Raw genomic sequence first — 16,250 nt, forward strand, 5'->3', positions numbered from 1 at the left:
ACGCCAGGAGAAAAGCAAATCAGGACCCTTCTGCTCTTCCTCCGGGTCAGCGGGTTATTGTGGACTTCATGGGAGAAAGAGTGACTTTCACATTCTCTTCCTTTTTTAAATTTAATTCAAAGCTGCTACAAGCAAAGTAAGTACAATCTATTTAATGATTTAATGGAATTAACGATCTTACAAATAAATTGCCCCTTGGGGCACCCGGGTGGCTGTTGGTTAAGCGTCTGCCTTTGGCTCAGGTCAGGATCTCAGGGTCCTGGGATCAAGCCCTGCATCGGGCTCCCCGCTCAGCTGGGAGCCTGCTTCTCCCTCTGCCTCTGCCCCTCCTGCTCATGGTCTCTCTTTCCAATAAAGAAATAAAATCTTTAAAAATTAAAATAAAATGTCCCATTATTTTACATGGGAAAGACAAGTGTTTTACATCAAAATGTCAGATCTAAATGTTCCTTTTGGAAACGCGCTTTTTCATAGCTAGGTGAAAGCTACTCAGGACTCGGCTCAAACTCAGAATTGCGAGATCATGACAAAAATAATGTTTTGGGGTCAGGAAATGGGGCAGATAAATGTCAAAACAAACAAAAAAAGTATTTCTTACCGTGTTCCCTTCATCTCCATTCTCTGTGGGTAAGAGCCTCTATGTTTATAAAAAGGCCTCACAGAGCATCGGTGGGAGGGGAAGCCAGGAGTAAACGTTGCCCAATAAACGGACTTGTTTAGCTCCGGAGTGGGGAGCTGGAGCAAAGGGGATGGGAAATAAAAGAGGGGGAAAAGGAAGATAAAATCTGTGTTCTAAAGCCTTGTGCTTAACTATTTTAAGAACAAAATTGGGGTAGCATTTAAAAACTTACTGCAGTCCTATTGATTCTGCTACTACACAATTTGAGCTTGTATTTTACGTGTCTCTGGCTTTTTATTTTTCGAGGAAATCATTTTTATTGTATGTTATAGAGTATCATCCACAACAGGCTGATTATTGGGAAAAAACTTTAAAAATGCTCACCACACGCTGTTTGGGAAGCACTCTCCTAGTGGGCCCCAGTCTGGAGATGCCAGCCCAGGCAGAGGAAGAGGCAGGCTGGCTGACATGCTGCCTCGGGCACCCAGCTCCCAAGGCCCCGAGGTGGGTCCCTGCCTCTGCAGCAGTGGTATAGAAAGCTTCCTCAGGAGCCCAGGAGGGAGGCTTCAGGCCTCTGAGCCAGGCCTGGCCCCATCTTCCTAATGCCTGGGTTCATCCTGAGCTCCAAGTAAGCTCCACGTCCTTTTTCTCAGGGACCACCACGTTAAACGTTCTTTGCATTTCTTATAGAATCTACCCATAGGCTCCATCTTTAGGGCCAGGATTCCTGGCACACACAAGGACTGTGGTCACTTGGTTAATTTCTCAGTCTGGCTGAGACTGAGTCACCCTCCCACCTCAAATCCTTTCTCTGCCTTGATAGAAAGGACTTGCAGAGCCTAACAGTGTTATTACTGCTTTAATAAAGCCAAAAAAGTAATTCCTTACTTGAACAGACAATTCACAGTGAAAGATCATATAAATGGCTCTTAAACATACAAAAATGATTTTCAACTTCACCCCCAAAATCAGAGGATTATAAAACAAAATTACTGTAAGATAACATTTTCCCATATCAGATTAACCACAATGAAAAGGTTCATAATACACTGAGTTCATGAGGATGTTGGGATAGGAGCACATTCATATGCCTGGAGAGAGTGAACACTGGAACTCTCTCTTTTTAAGCATGAATTCCTAAAACCTCAGGCCTCTGGGCTGATGAGGGGACGTTGGGAGGGAGGGGGTCACTTGCCTCTGTTAATTTCGGAGGACCTCCTCTCCTTAGACACTCTTACAAAATGCTGGATGTAAGGGTCATACCAGTAGTCAGGGCTTACTGCAAACCTGGAACAGAGGAAAGGAGGCAGATGAATAGAGGTCATTAGGTTCTGGCCCAGTTCTCAGGACCCAGGTCGAGGAGGAAAATCATCTACCTCAAAAGGCCAACAGAGGCACGTTTGGTGCTCCCTTACCAATGTCAACAGACGCGGCCATCCCTCTTGGTGCTCACATACACGGCCCCTCAACCTCCCCACAGTGGCCATTTCTTTCCTCTCTTTACTCATGCGGCTAACTCTTTTTCCAGGACCCTAGAAAGCACATAACCTCACCTCATACCTCACCTAGAAGACCTGCCACCACCTATTCCCTCAGCAAACTCACTGGCCAGAGCCAATCAGACAACTCTGCTCAACCAGAAGTTCTGTGTCCATAGGAAAGGAGATCCAGGATTGTTTTGTGAAACTTGCAAATGACTACCTAAGTATTTCCCCCGGCTCTGTATTAGGTACCAGTCCTTCCACATCCCTTAAGCAGGTCATAGTGGGAAAACCAGGAACAAATAAACACAACTGCTACAACCTAGAAAATGCTAGAGTAGCCTGTACTCTCTGGTCTATACAACCGGAAAATGCTATGGTAGCCTAAACTCTCCCTGGTCTACACTACAAGGAAGCAAAGTTTTGGTGTTCTAAGCCGGGGAGCTGAAGTCCAAATATCCCTGAAGGTCTTCTGTCAAACCTGAGTGGAACTAGCCTTAGGACAACAAGACGTAGGGGAAGGAGCCTGGAACGCTAAGGCCATGCCAAGTCACTGTGGGCCTGGAGTCTGCTCTGCCCCTCATCAGTTATCTTGTGAATTAATATATATGTTTACCATTTATTTATTTTTTAAGGTTTTATTTATTTATTTGAGAGAGAGAGAGAGAGAGAGAGAGAGAATAACTGAGAGAACACAAACAGGGGAAGTAGCAGAGGGAGAGGGAGAAGCAGACTTCCCACTGAGCAGGGACCCTGATGGGGGGCTCGATCTCAGGACCCTGAGATCATGACCTGAGCCCAAGGTAGCCGCTTAACTGACTGAGCCACCCATGCACCCCTGTGTTTAACATTTCAACCAAATGGAGGTGTACCTGGGTGGCTCCGTCAATTCAGTGGCTACCTTGGGTTTAGGCTCACATCATGATCTCAGGGTCCTGGGATTGAGCCCCGTGTCGGACTCTGTGCTCAGCAGGGAGTCTGCTTCAGGATTCTCCCTCCCTTTGCCCATCCCCGTGCTCACTCTCTAAAATAAATAAATATTTTTTAAAAAGTAATACATGGAGGGAGGCAAGATGATGGAACAGCAGGGGACCTCAATTCATCTGGTCCCTGTAATTTAGCTAGATAACTATTACGTCTTTCTGGACACGTATGAATTCAATATGAGATGTACAGAAAGAATTGCTGGAATTCTACAAAGAGAAATGTGACCACTTTTTGCAAAGTAGAAGGTGCGGAGAAATGAATCTGTGGGGATATATGGGAAGATCATCTGCAGGGAGAGGGAGCCTGTGTGAGCTGTCCACAGGAAAGTGACATAACCCCAGAGTGCAAAATCAGACCTTTAGAAATCTGCTCCAAGTGAGAGACGTCCCTGCCTGAAAGGTGCTCAGGTGGCGAGGTGGGGCAGAATCCCAGGTGGGGCAGTGTGGTCTCAGGATCCCTAGGGTCACAGGAAAAACAGGGGTACCTGAGCCAGCAGAGTTCCCAGGCACTGGAGCCGGGAAATCTGTTAGGGTCAGGGAGCAGAGGAGGGGGATTGCCATAAACCTCAAACCGCAGCTTGGTCAGGCAACAGCTATCATGTGGGGGCCCTGCAAAGGACAGAAAAGCCGCGACCCTCCGCCTTCTCCTGGGAGGATCAGTGCAGGCATGCACTGCAGGAGACTGCAGAGTTTGGTATACACAAAAGTGAAGACCCCTTATCCCTGAGGGTTTACTGAAGAGAGGGAACCATGATCTTTCAGCACAGGGACTGGAGATCAGGGCATGACCACTTTCGTTTTCATCCTCTAAAGAGGCCCAGAAAGCCTTCAGGGAACAAAAGCCATACAGACCAACTAGAGGCAGTTTACACTGAGCCTGGCCCCCTGGAAATGGAGGGTACAACTCCCCCCAGGCAAAGACACCTGAGAATCAGCACAGCGGGCCCCTCCCCGAGAAAACCATGTGGAAAAACAGGTGAACACCAAGTTTAGAAGCAAGCACTAGGGGAAAACAGTAAATAAAATTCAAAGGTTTTCTCGTGATTTGTTGATCTTTCAGTTTAAAATTTTCCTTTTCTTTTTTCCTTTTCAACTAGTTTCTTATATTATCAACTCTTTGCTTTTAAGTCTTTTTTTAACTTTCATTTTTTTACATTTACATTAGATATATTCTTCATTTTTGGCTTCTTTTCACTTTATTCAATTTTATGTTTCTGTATATGTATATATACATACACACACACATTGGTGATTTTACATTATTGGGATTTAGTGTCTTTTAACAAACAGACTAAAATATACCCAAGACCAAGTGGATCACCTGTTTTGAACACCTGGGAGATTATATTCTCTCTTCTCCCCCACCCTCTTTTTTTTTCTTTTTTGGTTTCTGACCTCTTTAGATTTGTCTAGTGTGGATTTTGCTTGGGTCGTGGTTAATATTTTTGATTTTGCTCTCCTGTTCATCCATTCTTCTGTGAGCAAAATAACTAGAAGGAGGAATTCACAACAAAAGAAAGAACCAGAGGCAATACTCTCTGCCACAGATCTAATTGATATAGATATAAGTAAAATATCGGAGCTGGAATTCAGGATAACTATTATAAAGTTATTAGCTGGGCTTGAAAAAAGCATAAAGAGAGTAGAGCATATTAGTGCAGAAATAAAATCTAATCGGGCTGAAATTTAAAATGCTTTACCTGAGATGCAGTCTAAATTGGATGCTCTAACACCTAGGGTAAGTGAGGCAGAAGAGAGAGTAAGTGACATAGAAGACAAGTTGATGGAAAGGAAGGAAGCCGAGGGAAAGAGAGAAAAACAATTAATGGACCATGAAGGGAGGCTTCAAGAAATCAGCAATACCATAATGCAAAACAATAGAATTACTGGGGTCCCCGAGAACAAAGAAAGAGAGAGAGGGGAGACAGAAGGTATATTTGAGCAAATCATAGCTGAGCATTTCCCTATCCCAGGATGGATACAGGCATACAAGTCCAAGATATAGAGAGGACCCCCCTCAAAATCAATAAAAAGAGATCAACACTCCAACATACAAGAGCGAAGCTTGCGGATTTCAGACATAAAGAGAAAATCCTGAAAGCATCTCGAGACAAGAGGTTCCTAACCTAAAGGGGTAGCAACACTAGGCTGGCAGCAGACCTATCCACAGAGCCCTGGGAAGCCAGAAAGGGCTGGCATGATATATTCAGGGTACTAAATGAGAAAAACATACAGCCAAGAATACTTTATCCAGCAAGGCTGTCATTCAGAATGGAAGGAGGAATAAAGGGCTTCCTGGACAAACAGAAACTGAAAGAACACATGACCACTAAACCAGCCCTGCAAGAAATATTAAAAGGGATCCTCTAAGCGAAGACTGAGCCCAAAAGTAATGTAAACCAGAAAGAAACAGAAACGATCTACAGAAACTGGGACTCTACAGGTACTACAAAGGCACTAAATTCATATCTCTCAATAGTTACTCTGAATGTAAATGGGCTAAATGCTCCAATCAAAAGACACAGGGTATCAGATTGGATAAAAAAGCAAGACCCATTCATATGCTATCTACAAGAGACTCCGACACCTCCAGATTGAAAGTGAGGAGGGTACAGATCCATTTATGATGCTAATGGACTTCAAAAGAAAGCTGGGGTAGCAATCCTCACATCAGACAAATTAGATTTTAAACCAAAGACTATAGTAAGGCAGGAAGAGGGATGTTATATCATACTTAAAGGGTCCACCCAATAAGAAGATCTAACAATTATAAATATTTATGCTCCTAACATGGGAGCAGCCAATTATATAAGTCAATTGAAAACCAAATTAAAGAAACACATTGATGATAATACAATAATCATAGGGGACTTCAACACCCCACTCACAGCAATGGACAGATCATCTAAGCAGATGATCAACAAGGAAACAAGGGCTCTGAATGACACGCTGTACCAGATGGACTTCATGGATATATACAGAGCATTCCATCCTAAAGCAAAAGAACACACATTCTTCTCCAGTGCACATGGAACATTCTCGAAAACAGATCACACTGGGTCACAAATCAGGTCCCAACCAATACCAAAAGACTGGGATTATTCCCTGCATATTTTCAGACCACAATGCTTTGAAACTGGAACTCAAGCACAAGAGGAAATTTAGAAGGAACACCAACACTCAGAAGCTAACGAGCATCCTACTAAAGAATGAATGGGTCAACCAGGAAATTAAAGAAGAATTTTAAAAAATTCCAGGCAACTGGGTGACTCAGTCGTTAACTGTCTGCCTTCGGCTCAGGGCATGATTCCAGGGTCCTGGGATCAAGCCCCACATTGGGCTCCCTGCTTCTCTGAGAGCCTACTTCTTCCTCTCCCACTCCCCCTGCGTGTGTTCCCTCTCTCGCTGGCTGTCTCTCTCTCTGTCAAATAAATAAATAAAATCTTAAAAAAAAAAAAAAGAATTAAAAAAATTCTTACCGAATGCAAATGAAAACGCAGCTACTCAAAACCTTTGAGATACAGCAAAAGCAGTCCTAAGAGGAAAGTACATAGCAATACAAGCCTTTCTCAAAAAAAATTTAGAAAAGTATCAAATACACAAGCTAACCTTACACCTAAAGAAGCTAGAGAAAGGACAGCAAATAAAGCCTAGACCAAGCAGGAGAATGGAAATTATAAAAAGCAGAGCAGAAATCAATGAAATCAAAACCAGAAGAACAGTAGAACAGATCAATGAACCTAGAGCTGGTTCTTTGAAATTATTAATAAGACTGATGAACCTCTAGCCAGACTTATCCAAAAGAAAGGGGAAAGGACCCAAAATAATAATATCATGAATGAAAGAGGACAGATCACAACCAACACCAAGGAAATACAAACAATCTTAAGAACATATTATGAGCAGCTATATGACAACAAATGAGGCAATCTGGAAGAAACGGATGCGTTCCTGGAAACTTACAAACTACCAAAACTAAATCAGGAAGAAACAGAAAATCTGAACAGACCCATAACCAGCAAGGCAATAGAAGCAGTGATAGAAATCTCCCAACACACAAGAGTCCAGGGCCAGATGGTTTCCCAAGGGAATTCTACCAAACATTTAAAGAAAAACTCATACCTATTCTTCTGAGGCTGTTTCAAAAAATAGAAATGGAAGGGAAACTTCCAAACTTGTTCTACAAGGCCAGCATTACCTTGATCCCAAAACCAGACAAAGACCCCATGGGTTTAAAAATTCTCACCAACATACTATCCCGTAGGATACAACAGTACGTTAAAAGAAGGATTCACCATGACCAAGTGGGATTTAGTCCTGTGCTGCAAGGGTGGCTCAACATTCGCAAATCAAATCAACATGATACATCACATTAATAAAAGAAAGGACAAGATGCATACGGTCCTCTCAATTGATGCAGAAAAAGCATTGGACGAAATGCATCATCCTTTCTTGATTAAAATTCTCCACAGTGTTGGGGTAGAGGGAACATACCTCAGTAACATAAAAGACATCTACGAAAAGCCCACAGCGAGTATCACTCTCCATGGGGAAAAACTGAGAGCTTTTCCCCTAAGGTCAGGAACACGACAGGGATGCCCACTCTCACCACAGTTGTTCAAATAGAAGTCCTAGCCTCAGCAATCAGACAACAAAAAGAAATAAAAGGCCTCCAAATGGGCAAAGAAGTCAAACAATCACTCTTTGCAGATGACACAATACTTTATGTGGAAAACCCAAACGACTCCACCCCAAAATAGCTAGGACTCATACAAGAATTCAGCAACACGGCAGGATATAAAATCACCGCACAGAAATCAGTTGCATTTCTATACACTGACAATGAGACAGAAGAAAGAGAAATGAAGGAATCGATCCCATTTACAATTGCACCAAAACCCATAAGATACCTAAGAATATACCTAACCAGAGAGGTCAAGGATCTGTATTCCAAAATCTACAGAACACTTAGCAAAGAAATTGAGGAAGACACAAAGAAACAGAAAAATGTTCCATGCTCATGGATTGGAAGAATATTGTTAAAATGTCTATGCTACACAGAGTAATCTATACATTCAATGCAGTCCCTATGAAAAAACCATCAACTTTTTCACAAAGCTGTAACAAATAATCCTAAGATTTGTATGGAACCAGAAAAGACCCCAAAGAGCCAAAGGAATGTTGAAAAAGAAAACCAAAGCTGGGGGCATCACAATGTCAGACTTCAAGCTCCATTACAAAGCTGTAACCATCAAGACAGCATGGTACTGGCACAAAAACAGACACATGGATCAATGGAACAGAACAGAGAACCCAGACATGGACCCTCAACTCTATGGTCAACTGATCCTCGACAAAGCAGGAAAGAAATCCAATGGAAAAAGGAGAGCCTCTTCAATAAATGGTGCTGGGAAAATTGGACAGCTACATGAAAAAGAATGAAACTTGACCACTCTCTCACACCATACACAAAGATAAACTCAAAATGGACGGAAAGACCTTAATGTGAGACAGGAATCCCACAAAATCCTAGAGAACATAGGCAGCAAGCTCTTCCACCTCAGCCGCAGCAACTTCTTGCTAGACACATCTCCAAAGGCAAGGCAAGCAAAAGCAAAAATGAACTATTGGGACTTCATCAAGATAAAAAGCTTCCACACAGCAAAGGAATCAGTCAACAAAACTAAAAGGCAACCCACAGAACGGGAAAAGATATTTGCAAATGTCTTATCAGATAAAGGGCTAGTATCCAAGATCTATAAAGAACTTATCAAACTCAAAACTCAAAAAATAATCCAGAAACGGGCAGAAGACATGTACAGATATTTCTCCAAAGAAGACACACAAATGACCAACAGACACATGAAAACCTGCTCCATATCATTTGGCATCAGGGAAATACAAATCAAAACCACAATGAGATAAAACTTCATACCAGTAAGAATGGTTTAAATTCACAAGACAGGAAACAAATGTTGGCAAGGATGAGGATAAAGGTGAACACTTTTACACTGTTGGTGGGAAGGCAAACTGGTGCAGCCACTCTGGAAAACAGTATGGAGGTTCCTCAAGAAGTTAAAGATAGAGCTACCTTGGGATGCCTGGGTGGCTCAGTCAGTTGAGCATCTGCCTTTGGCTCGGGTCACGATCCCAGACTCCTGGGATCACGTCCCGCGTCGGGCTCCTTGCTCAGCGGGGAGCCACCTTCTCCCTCTGCCTCCCATTCCCCCTGCTTGTGCTCTCTCTCTCTGACAAATAAATAAAATCTTAAAAAAAAAAGAGCTACCCTACAACCCAGCAATTGTACTACTAGGTATTTACCCCAAAGATACAAATGTAGTGACCCGAAGGGGCACGTGCACCCCAATGTTCACATCAGCAATGTCCACAACAGCCAAACTGTGGAAAGAGCCAAGATGGCCATCGATAGATGAATGGAAAAAGATGTGGTATTACCATCTATACCACATCTATACCATGTGGAATATTACCCAGCCAACAGAAAGGATGAAAATTTACCATTTACATCCACGTGGATAGAACTGGAGGGTATTATGCTGAGCGAAGTACACTAACCAGTCAGTAAGACAAAGTCAATTATCATATGGTTTCACTCATATGTGGAATATAAGAAACAGGCCAGAGGACCTAGGGGAAGGGAGGGAAAACAGACTGGGAAGACATCAGAGATGGAGAAAAACCATAGGAGACTCTTAACTCTAGCAAACAAACTGAGGGTTGCTGGAGGGGAGGTGGGTGTGGGGGTGGCGTAATTCGGTTATGGGCATTAAGGAGGGCACGTGATGTGATGAGCACTGGGTGTTACACAAGACTGACAAACTACTGAACACTACATCTGAATCTACTGATGTACTGTAAGTTGGCTAATTGAATTTACATTTTAAAAAAAGTAATAAATAAACCAAATGGAGTTGGTTTTCTGTTATTTACACCCTGAAACATCCTAAATGATATCCTGAGCGCATCAGCTCATTTCCACTTGCTTGAGGAGTAAGCTGAAAGGGGTAGGGTGTGGGTGTGGGTCTGTGTGTGTATGATGTCACCCAGCTGAGTTCTGAGCTCCCAGAAGCAGATAGATATTCTATTTTCTCTTTATATCCACTGACAAGGCTTACTGCTCTCTTGACTACAGTCGGTGCAAATCCTGTACCAACATGTCCCCCCCAGTCTCCCACGTCCATGTTCCCACATCCACAGACACCCATAAGGAAGCACATACCTTCAGCTACTCAAGGCAGCAACTCAACACAGAAACACACAAAGTACGCACTAAGGGACACAATTACCTGCAAGCCCAGATTGTCAAGGAAAGCTGACCTATAGAGTTTTACAAGGGTGAACAGGCTCAGTTGTCTAAAATGGTGCTTTTCAAACAATGAATTGTGACCCATCCATGTCATAAAATCAATGTAATAGTTTGCAAATCACCGTCTTAGAAAATACAGTCAACTAGAGTAAACTAGAAAAAATCAGTATGGACTACATACTGTAAGAGTTAAAGACTGTTTCAGGAAGCTTTGGTCGAAGTATGTGTTCTGGGTATAAGTGTCATGAAAAATCTGTTCTCCAAACAAACAAAACAAAACAAACTCTTCAAGAAAGAAAGCAAACTGATGGTTGCCAGAAGTAAAGGGGGGGGCGAAATTGGTGAAGGGGATTAAGAGTTACAATATTCCACTTATATAAATAACTCACAAAGATGAAAAGTACAATGTCTGGAATATGGTCAAATAAAATTGTAACAATGCCCTACTGTGTGACATATAGTGACTATACTTAATCGTGGTGAGCGCTGAGTAATGTATACAGACTTGTCAAATCACTATGCTGCACACCTGAAACTGATATAACATTGTATAGATCGATTACTTCAATAATTAAAACAGAGACAATTGCTCTCTGTTGGTGGTTTGAGGAGCACTGTCCTCAAAGGCATCATCTAGTGCCATCTAGTGGTAAAAGCCACATCTGCAGTTGAAGCAAGAACCACAGACCAGTGATGAGAACAGTCCTCAAACATGGATGTCTGGTTGGAAGGAAAATTCCAAATGACTGGCCAACCCTGACATCCGGTGCCAGAACCCTTCAACAACACCAAGCCACTCCCTGAGCACGCCCCACAAAGAAGGCACTCGCTCCACCACTCAGCAGCTCTACCTGCTGAAAAGCTGACCAAGCTGCCTTCCTCTAGGAGCTCCTCCCTGTACTTCCTACTGCCCTCTCCTGGATGACAAGGAGCAGCTGCTGCATTCGCCCTCAGTTTAACACTATGGATCCAGTTCAAGCAATACCTGTCCAGTGTCTGCTAAGTGCCAGGCATTGGGGATACCGTGGGGACCCCGGGAAGAGCAGACACAGAGAGACATAAGAGCTTATGCCAGATGAAGGACAACAGCATGGGGGATGGAAGGACCTGCACTAGAGAAGGTAAAAGGGAGGCCTCCCTGAAAAGGGAAGGCCACGTGGAGCCCCACAGAATCGGAGAGAGCTGTGCAAAAGGCATTCCAGACAGGACACACAACAGATAGAAATGCTCTGGGGCAGGAAGCGCCTTGGAATGTTCCAGTAGCAGAAGGCAGGCATGGAGGCTGAAGAACAGCAGAGAAACAGGAGAAACATCAGAGATTTCTGGGGTGCATGGGTGTGTATGTGTATGTGTGTGTTTTAACTTCTCTTTGTTTTAAAATGTTTCTACACTAACCATATGCCGTATTTCATTCTAAGACACCATCAATTGTAAGACAGAAAAAAGAAGAAACACTGCCAGTCAGTCAGTGTTTTTCTTATTGCTTAGAATTCTAATTTTGTGTTTATGAAAAAGCCCTTTTAGACTTATTTGAACAGAATGAAAGGAAAAAGATGAGTGACATGGGTTGGTTAGGTCTTCCCTTTCAGGATATCTGGGAGTTTCCACCCAGCATTGACCTTCGTGCAGCCAAGCACACTGGCGAGGCTGCGCTTCTGAAGAGATCGCCATCATCGGCTCTGAGATTTCTTTCCAAGCTCCTGACCCTCCAGGTGTAGGCTGTGTTACTGAGTCTTTCTTGGTCTGATCAGAAGGTATCGATGGATGGTTCTCGAACAGCAATTAGAATTTGTGCCCCTTCTTCAAATGGCCCCTAGATGGTACATGGACTGAAGCAGCCAGGGGCTGTGAGTGCAGCGGTCCAACCACTCCACGAGGAAGACTGAGCACGTCCATGTGCACACGTAATGACAACTCTAACACGATGCTCCAGTGACTGCAGGACACACCAGGAAGAAATCAGGGGTGCCTGGGTGGCACAGTCTGTTGGGCAGCCGACCCCTGGTTGTGGCTCAGATTGTGATCTCAGACTCTTGAGATTGAGGCCCATGTCTGGCTCTGCAATGGGCGTGGAGCCTGCTTGGGATCTTTCTCTCTCCCCTGCCCTCCCCACCACTGCTCATACGTGTTCTCTCTCTCTCTCTCTCTCAAAAAGTTAAATAAATAAATAGATATTGAAATAAAATGCCAAGAATGAAAAATCTCAGATTTAGAAAGACCTTTTAACAGTGTTCATTCAATCCACGATTGTCCTGAAATTTTCATGACATTCACCATGCACCTGCTCCATTTAATATTCCTTTATTTTACATTTTTTAAATATTTTATTTATTTATTTGAGAGACTGAGAACAAGCAAGAACGACAGCACAAGCAGGGGGAGTGGCAGAGGGAGATGAAAAGGGAGAAGCGTGCGGGGAACCCGACATGCAGCTCAATCCCAGGACCCTGAGATCATGACCCAAGCCAAAGGCAGATGCTCAACCCACTGAGCCACACAGGGGCCCCTCAACAGTCCTTTAGATCAACTCACTTCTTTTAGCACACAGGTGTGACGTGCTACCTAATATTTTCTTCTAACACACCCTGTAATCAATACCTTTGAAAATGTAACATATCTACCAGGGTGCCACCTAAAGTCACCTCACATTCCTCCCGTGGGAAACGCGGATCTGGTCCAGCCACCTGTTCATTCAAGAAGCACTGACTGACTTTGCCCTATCGGCAGGAGTGTCACCTGCAACACTGGGAACTTGCCAGGAGAGGTGTGACATGCCCGCCAGCGGGCAGTTCTTCGTCTGAGGGAATGGGAAGGGGCCCTCCCCGCTCTCCCAGCCAGTGAGGGTCGAGGCTGGGGCTGCTTCATTTCACTTCTAATCAACAGTGCTGAGTGCTGACTCCAGTGCCAGGCATTACTCCGCATGCTGGACAAACAGGAACACGTACAACCCTCGGAAGCAGCCTATGTGGAAGGCACCGCTTTACAGACAGAGGTCAAGGCTGTTTCCTCAAGCTGTGCAACCTTGCAGGAAACTTCATTCTATTGCTTTTCAAACCTACTTACCCACTTGGACTGCCATCCCTCCCCCAACACTTCAGTTGCGCAAACGGTGTCTGTGTGGATGTGTGTGTGTATTTATATGCAGGGTACGTACATATATACGTACCTACAATGTATATTTATGCAATTGCAAAAATCAATCCGATACTCTTAGCATCGGTTTTCAAGTTTGGAATGTTAACTGCAGGCTGCATACTGGCCTGTAAGATATTGCTCTACCTCTCATTTTTATCGTTGTTCTTTTGCATGGACTAGTCTCAGTGTTTGGTTTCTATTTCTTGTTGGTTTCGTTCTTGGTTATAAATGGAAGGCAGGAAGCAAAGTCTTAAGGGCAATAAACTTTGTACCTACACAGACTTTGAGTCTGTTTTCCTTCTTGTGAGCGCCGTTGCTTTCCTCAGCGGATCCGCAAGGCCTAAAGTGTTAATCACCTAAGGAAAATACAAAACAAAAACAAAGAGTTTTGTCAGAGTTTATCACTGACTCAATCTCTTCATAATTAATTGGCCTGTTTAAAACATCCGGTGGAAAAAAGACAGTCTCTTCAATAAATGGTGCTGGGAAAATTGGACAGCTACATGCAAAAGAATGAAACTTGACCACTCTCTCACACCATACACAAAGATAAACTCCAAATGGATGAAAGACCTCGATGTGAGACAGGAATCCATCAAAATCCTAGAGGAGAACATAGGCAGCAACCTCTACGACATCGGCCAAAGCAACCTTTTTCATGACACACCTCGGAAGACAAGAGAAACAAAAGATAAAATGAACTTGTGGGGCTTCATCAAGATAAAAAGCTTCTGCACAGCCAAGGAAACAGTCAAAAAAACTAAGAGGCAGCCCACGGAATGGGAGAATATATTTGCAAATGACGCTACAGATAAAAGACTGGTATCCAAGATCTACAAAGAACTTCTCAAACTCAATACGCGAGAAACAAATAAACAAATCACAAAATGGGCAGAAGATATGAACAGACACTTTTCCAATGATGACATACAAATGGCTAACAGACACATGAAAAAATGTTCAAAATCATTAGCCATCAGGGAAATTCAAATCAAAACCACACTAAGATACCACCTTATGCCAGTTAGAATAGCAAAAATTGACAAGGCAAGAAACAACAATTGCTGCAGAGGATGTGGAGAAAGGGGATCCCTCCTACATTGCTGGTGGGAATGCAAGTTGGTACAGCCACTCTGGAAAACAGTGTGGAGGTCCCTTAGAAAGTTAAAAATTGAGCTACCCTATGACCCAGCCATTGCACTACTGGGTATTTACCACAAAGATACAGAAGTAGTGAAGAGAAGGGCCATATGCACCCCAATGTTCACAGCAACATTGTCCACAATAGCTAAATCATGGAAGGAAACGAGATGTCCTTCAACAGATGACTGGATTAAGAAGTTGTGGTCCATATATACAATGGAATATTACTCAGCTATCAGAAAGAACGAGTTCTCAACATTTGCTGCAACATGGACGGCACTGGAGGAGATAATGCTAAGTGAAATAAGTCAAGCAGAGAAAGACAATTATCATGATTTCTCTCATCTATGGAATAGAAGAACTAGGAAGATCGGTAGGGGAAGAAAGGGATAAAAAAAGAGGGGTAATCAGAAGGGGGAATGAAGCATGAGAGACTATGGACTATGAGAAACAAACTGAGGGCTTCAGAGGGGAAGGGATGGGGGAATGGGATAGACTGGTGATGGGTAGTAAGGAGGGCACGTATAGCATGGTGCACTGGGTGTTATACGCAACTAATGAATCATCGAACTTTACATCAGAAACCAGGGATGTACTGTATGGTGACTAACATAACATAATAAAAAAAATTAAGAAAAAAAACAAAACGGGCGCCTGGATGGCTCAGTCAATTGAGTGTCCGACTCTTGATTTCAGCTCAGGTCATGATCTCAGTGTTCAGGCTCCAAGCTCAGTGCAGACTCTGCTTGTCCCTCTCCCTCTCTCCTTCCCGCCCACTCTGTCTTTCTGTCTCTGTGTCTCTCTCAAATAAATAAATAAATAAAATATTGAAAAGAAAAAACAACGCTGTGCCTCAATTAACTAAGACTCATAGGCTAACGTTTCCTCCCAATGGAAGCTACTGGGATTGCCTTCTGGCTTCATCTAACAGCCAATTACTTCACAAGGATTAACAGGATATAAAATCTACTCTCTCTGTTGTAAGGAGTCCCTGAATAGTGGGCAAGACGTTAATGGAAAATGAACCAACATTCACAAGAGGGTGAAATAAGGAGAAGTCAATCAGAAAGTTCCGCGGTACAATGTCTCATACCTGACTTAAACAAACAAACAATAAAAAAAAAACAGTTAATACAGAATAGAATAATAGGATACCATGGACCTGAATAATGCTAACATACTTCTGGAAAAAATAAAACACTTAAGAACATGTATTCTGAATATTTTCTCCCAGCCTGTCTTGCCTGCTCATGTTCTTAGTGTATCTATTTTTCCTTTGTAATTAGTGCTTTTTATGTTCTGTATACAAAACATTTGCCTACCCCAAGGTCATCAAGATACTCTCCCATGTTTTCATACAAAAGTTTTATGGTTCTAGCTTTTCTCTTTTTCAAGATTTATTTGATAGAGAGAGTGTGCACAGGGGAAGGGCCAAAAGTAAAGAATCTCAAGCAGACTCCTCACTGAGCGTGGAGGCTGACACAGGGCTTGATTCGACACGGGGCTTGATCTCATGACCCCGAGATCATGACCTGAGCCAAAATCAAGAGTTGGACTCA

At 43.1% G+C, this 16,250-nt stretch overlaps 1 protein-coding gene across 12 annotated transcripts in view; it reads right to left on the reverse strand.

Annotated features, from left to right (window-relative positions):
• The window catches only part of LOC148106682 (uncharacterized), a 40,707-nt gene that overhangs the window by 11,502 nt on the left and 12,955 nt on the right, over positions 1-16,250 (reverse strand). For 9 of the 12 annotated variants that reach the window (XR_015723635.1, XR_015723634.1, XR_015723633.1 and 6 more), the window contains exon 2: positions 1,815-1,906. The gene's annotated coding sequence lies outside the window, so the exon portion shown is untranslated. Of the gene's footprint in view, positions 1-598; positions 736-1,814; positions 1,907-13,824; positions 13,905-16,250 lie in introns of all 12 variants that reach the window. The other 3 variants (XR_015723626.1, XR_015723627.1, XR_015723632.1) reach the window with 2 other exon arrangements.

This window comes from Ursus americanus, unplaced genomic scaffold, assembly GCF_024610735.1.
Source record: "Ursus americanus isolate L20-20 unplaced genomic scaffold, mUrsAme1.1.p SCAF_159, whole genome shotgun sequence".
In the NCBI taxonomy this organism is placed as follows: domain Eukaryota; kingdom Metazoa; phylum Chordata; class Mammalia; order Carnivora; family Ursidae; genus Ursus; species Ursus americanus.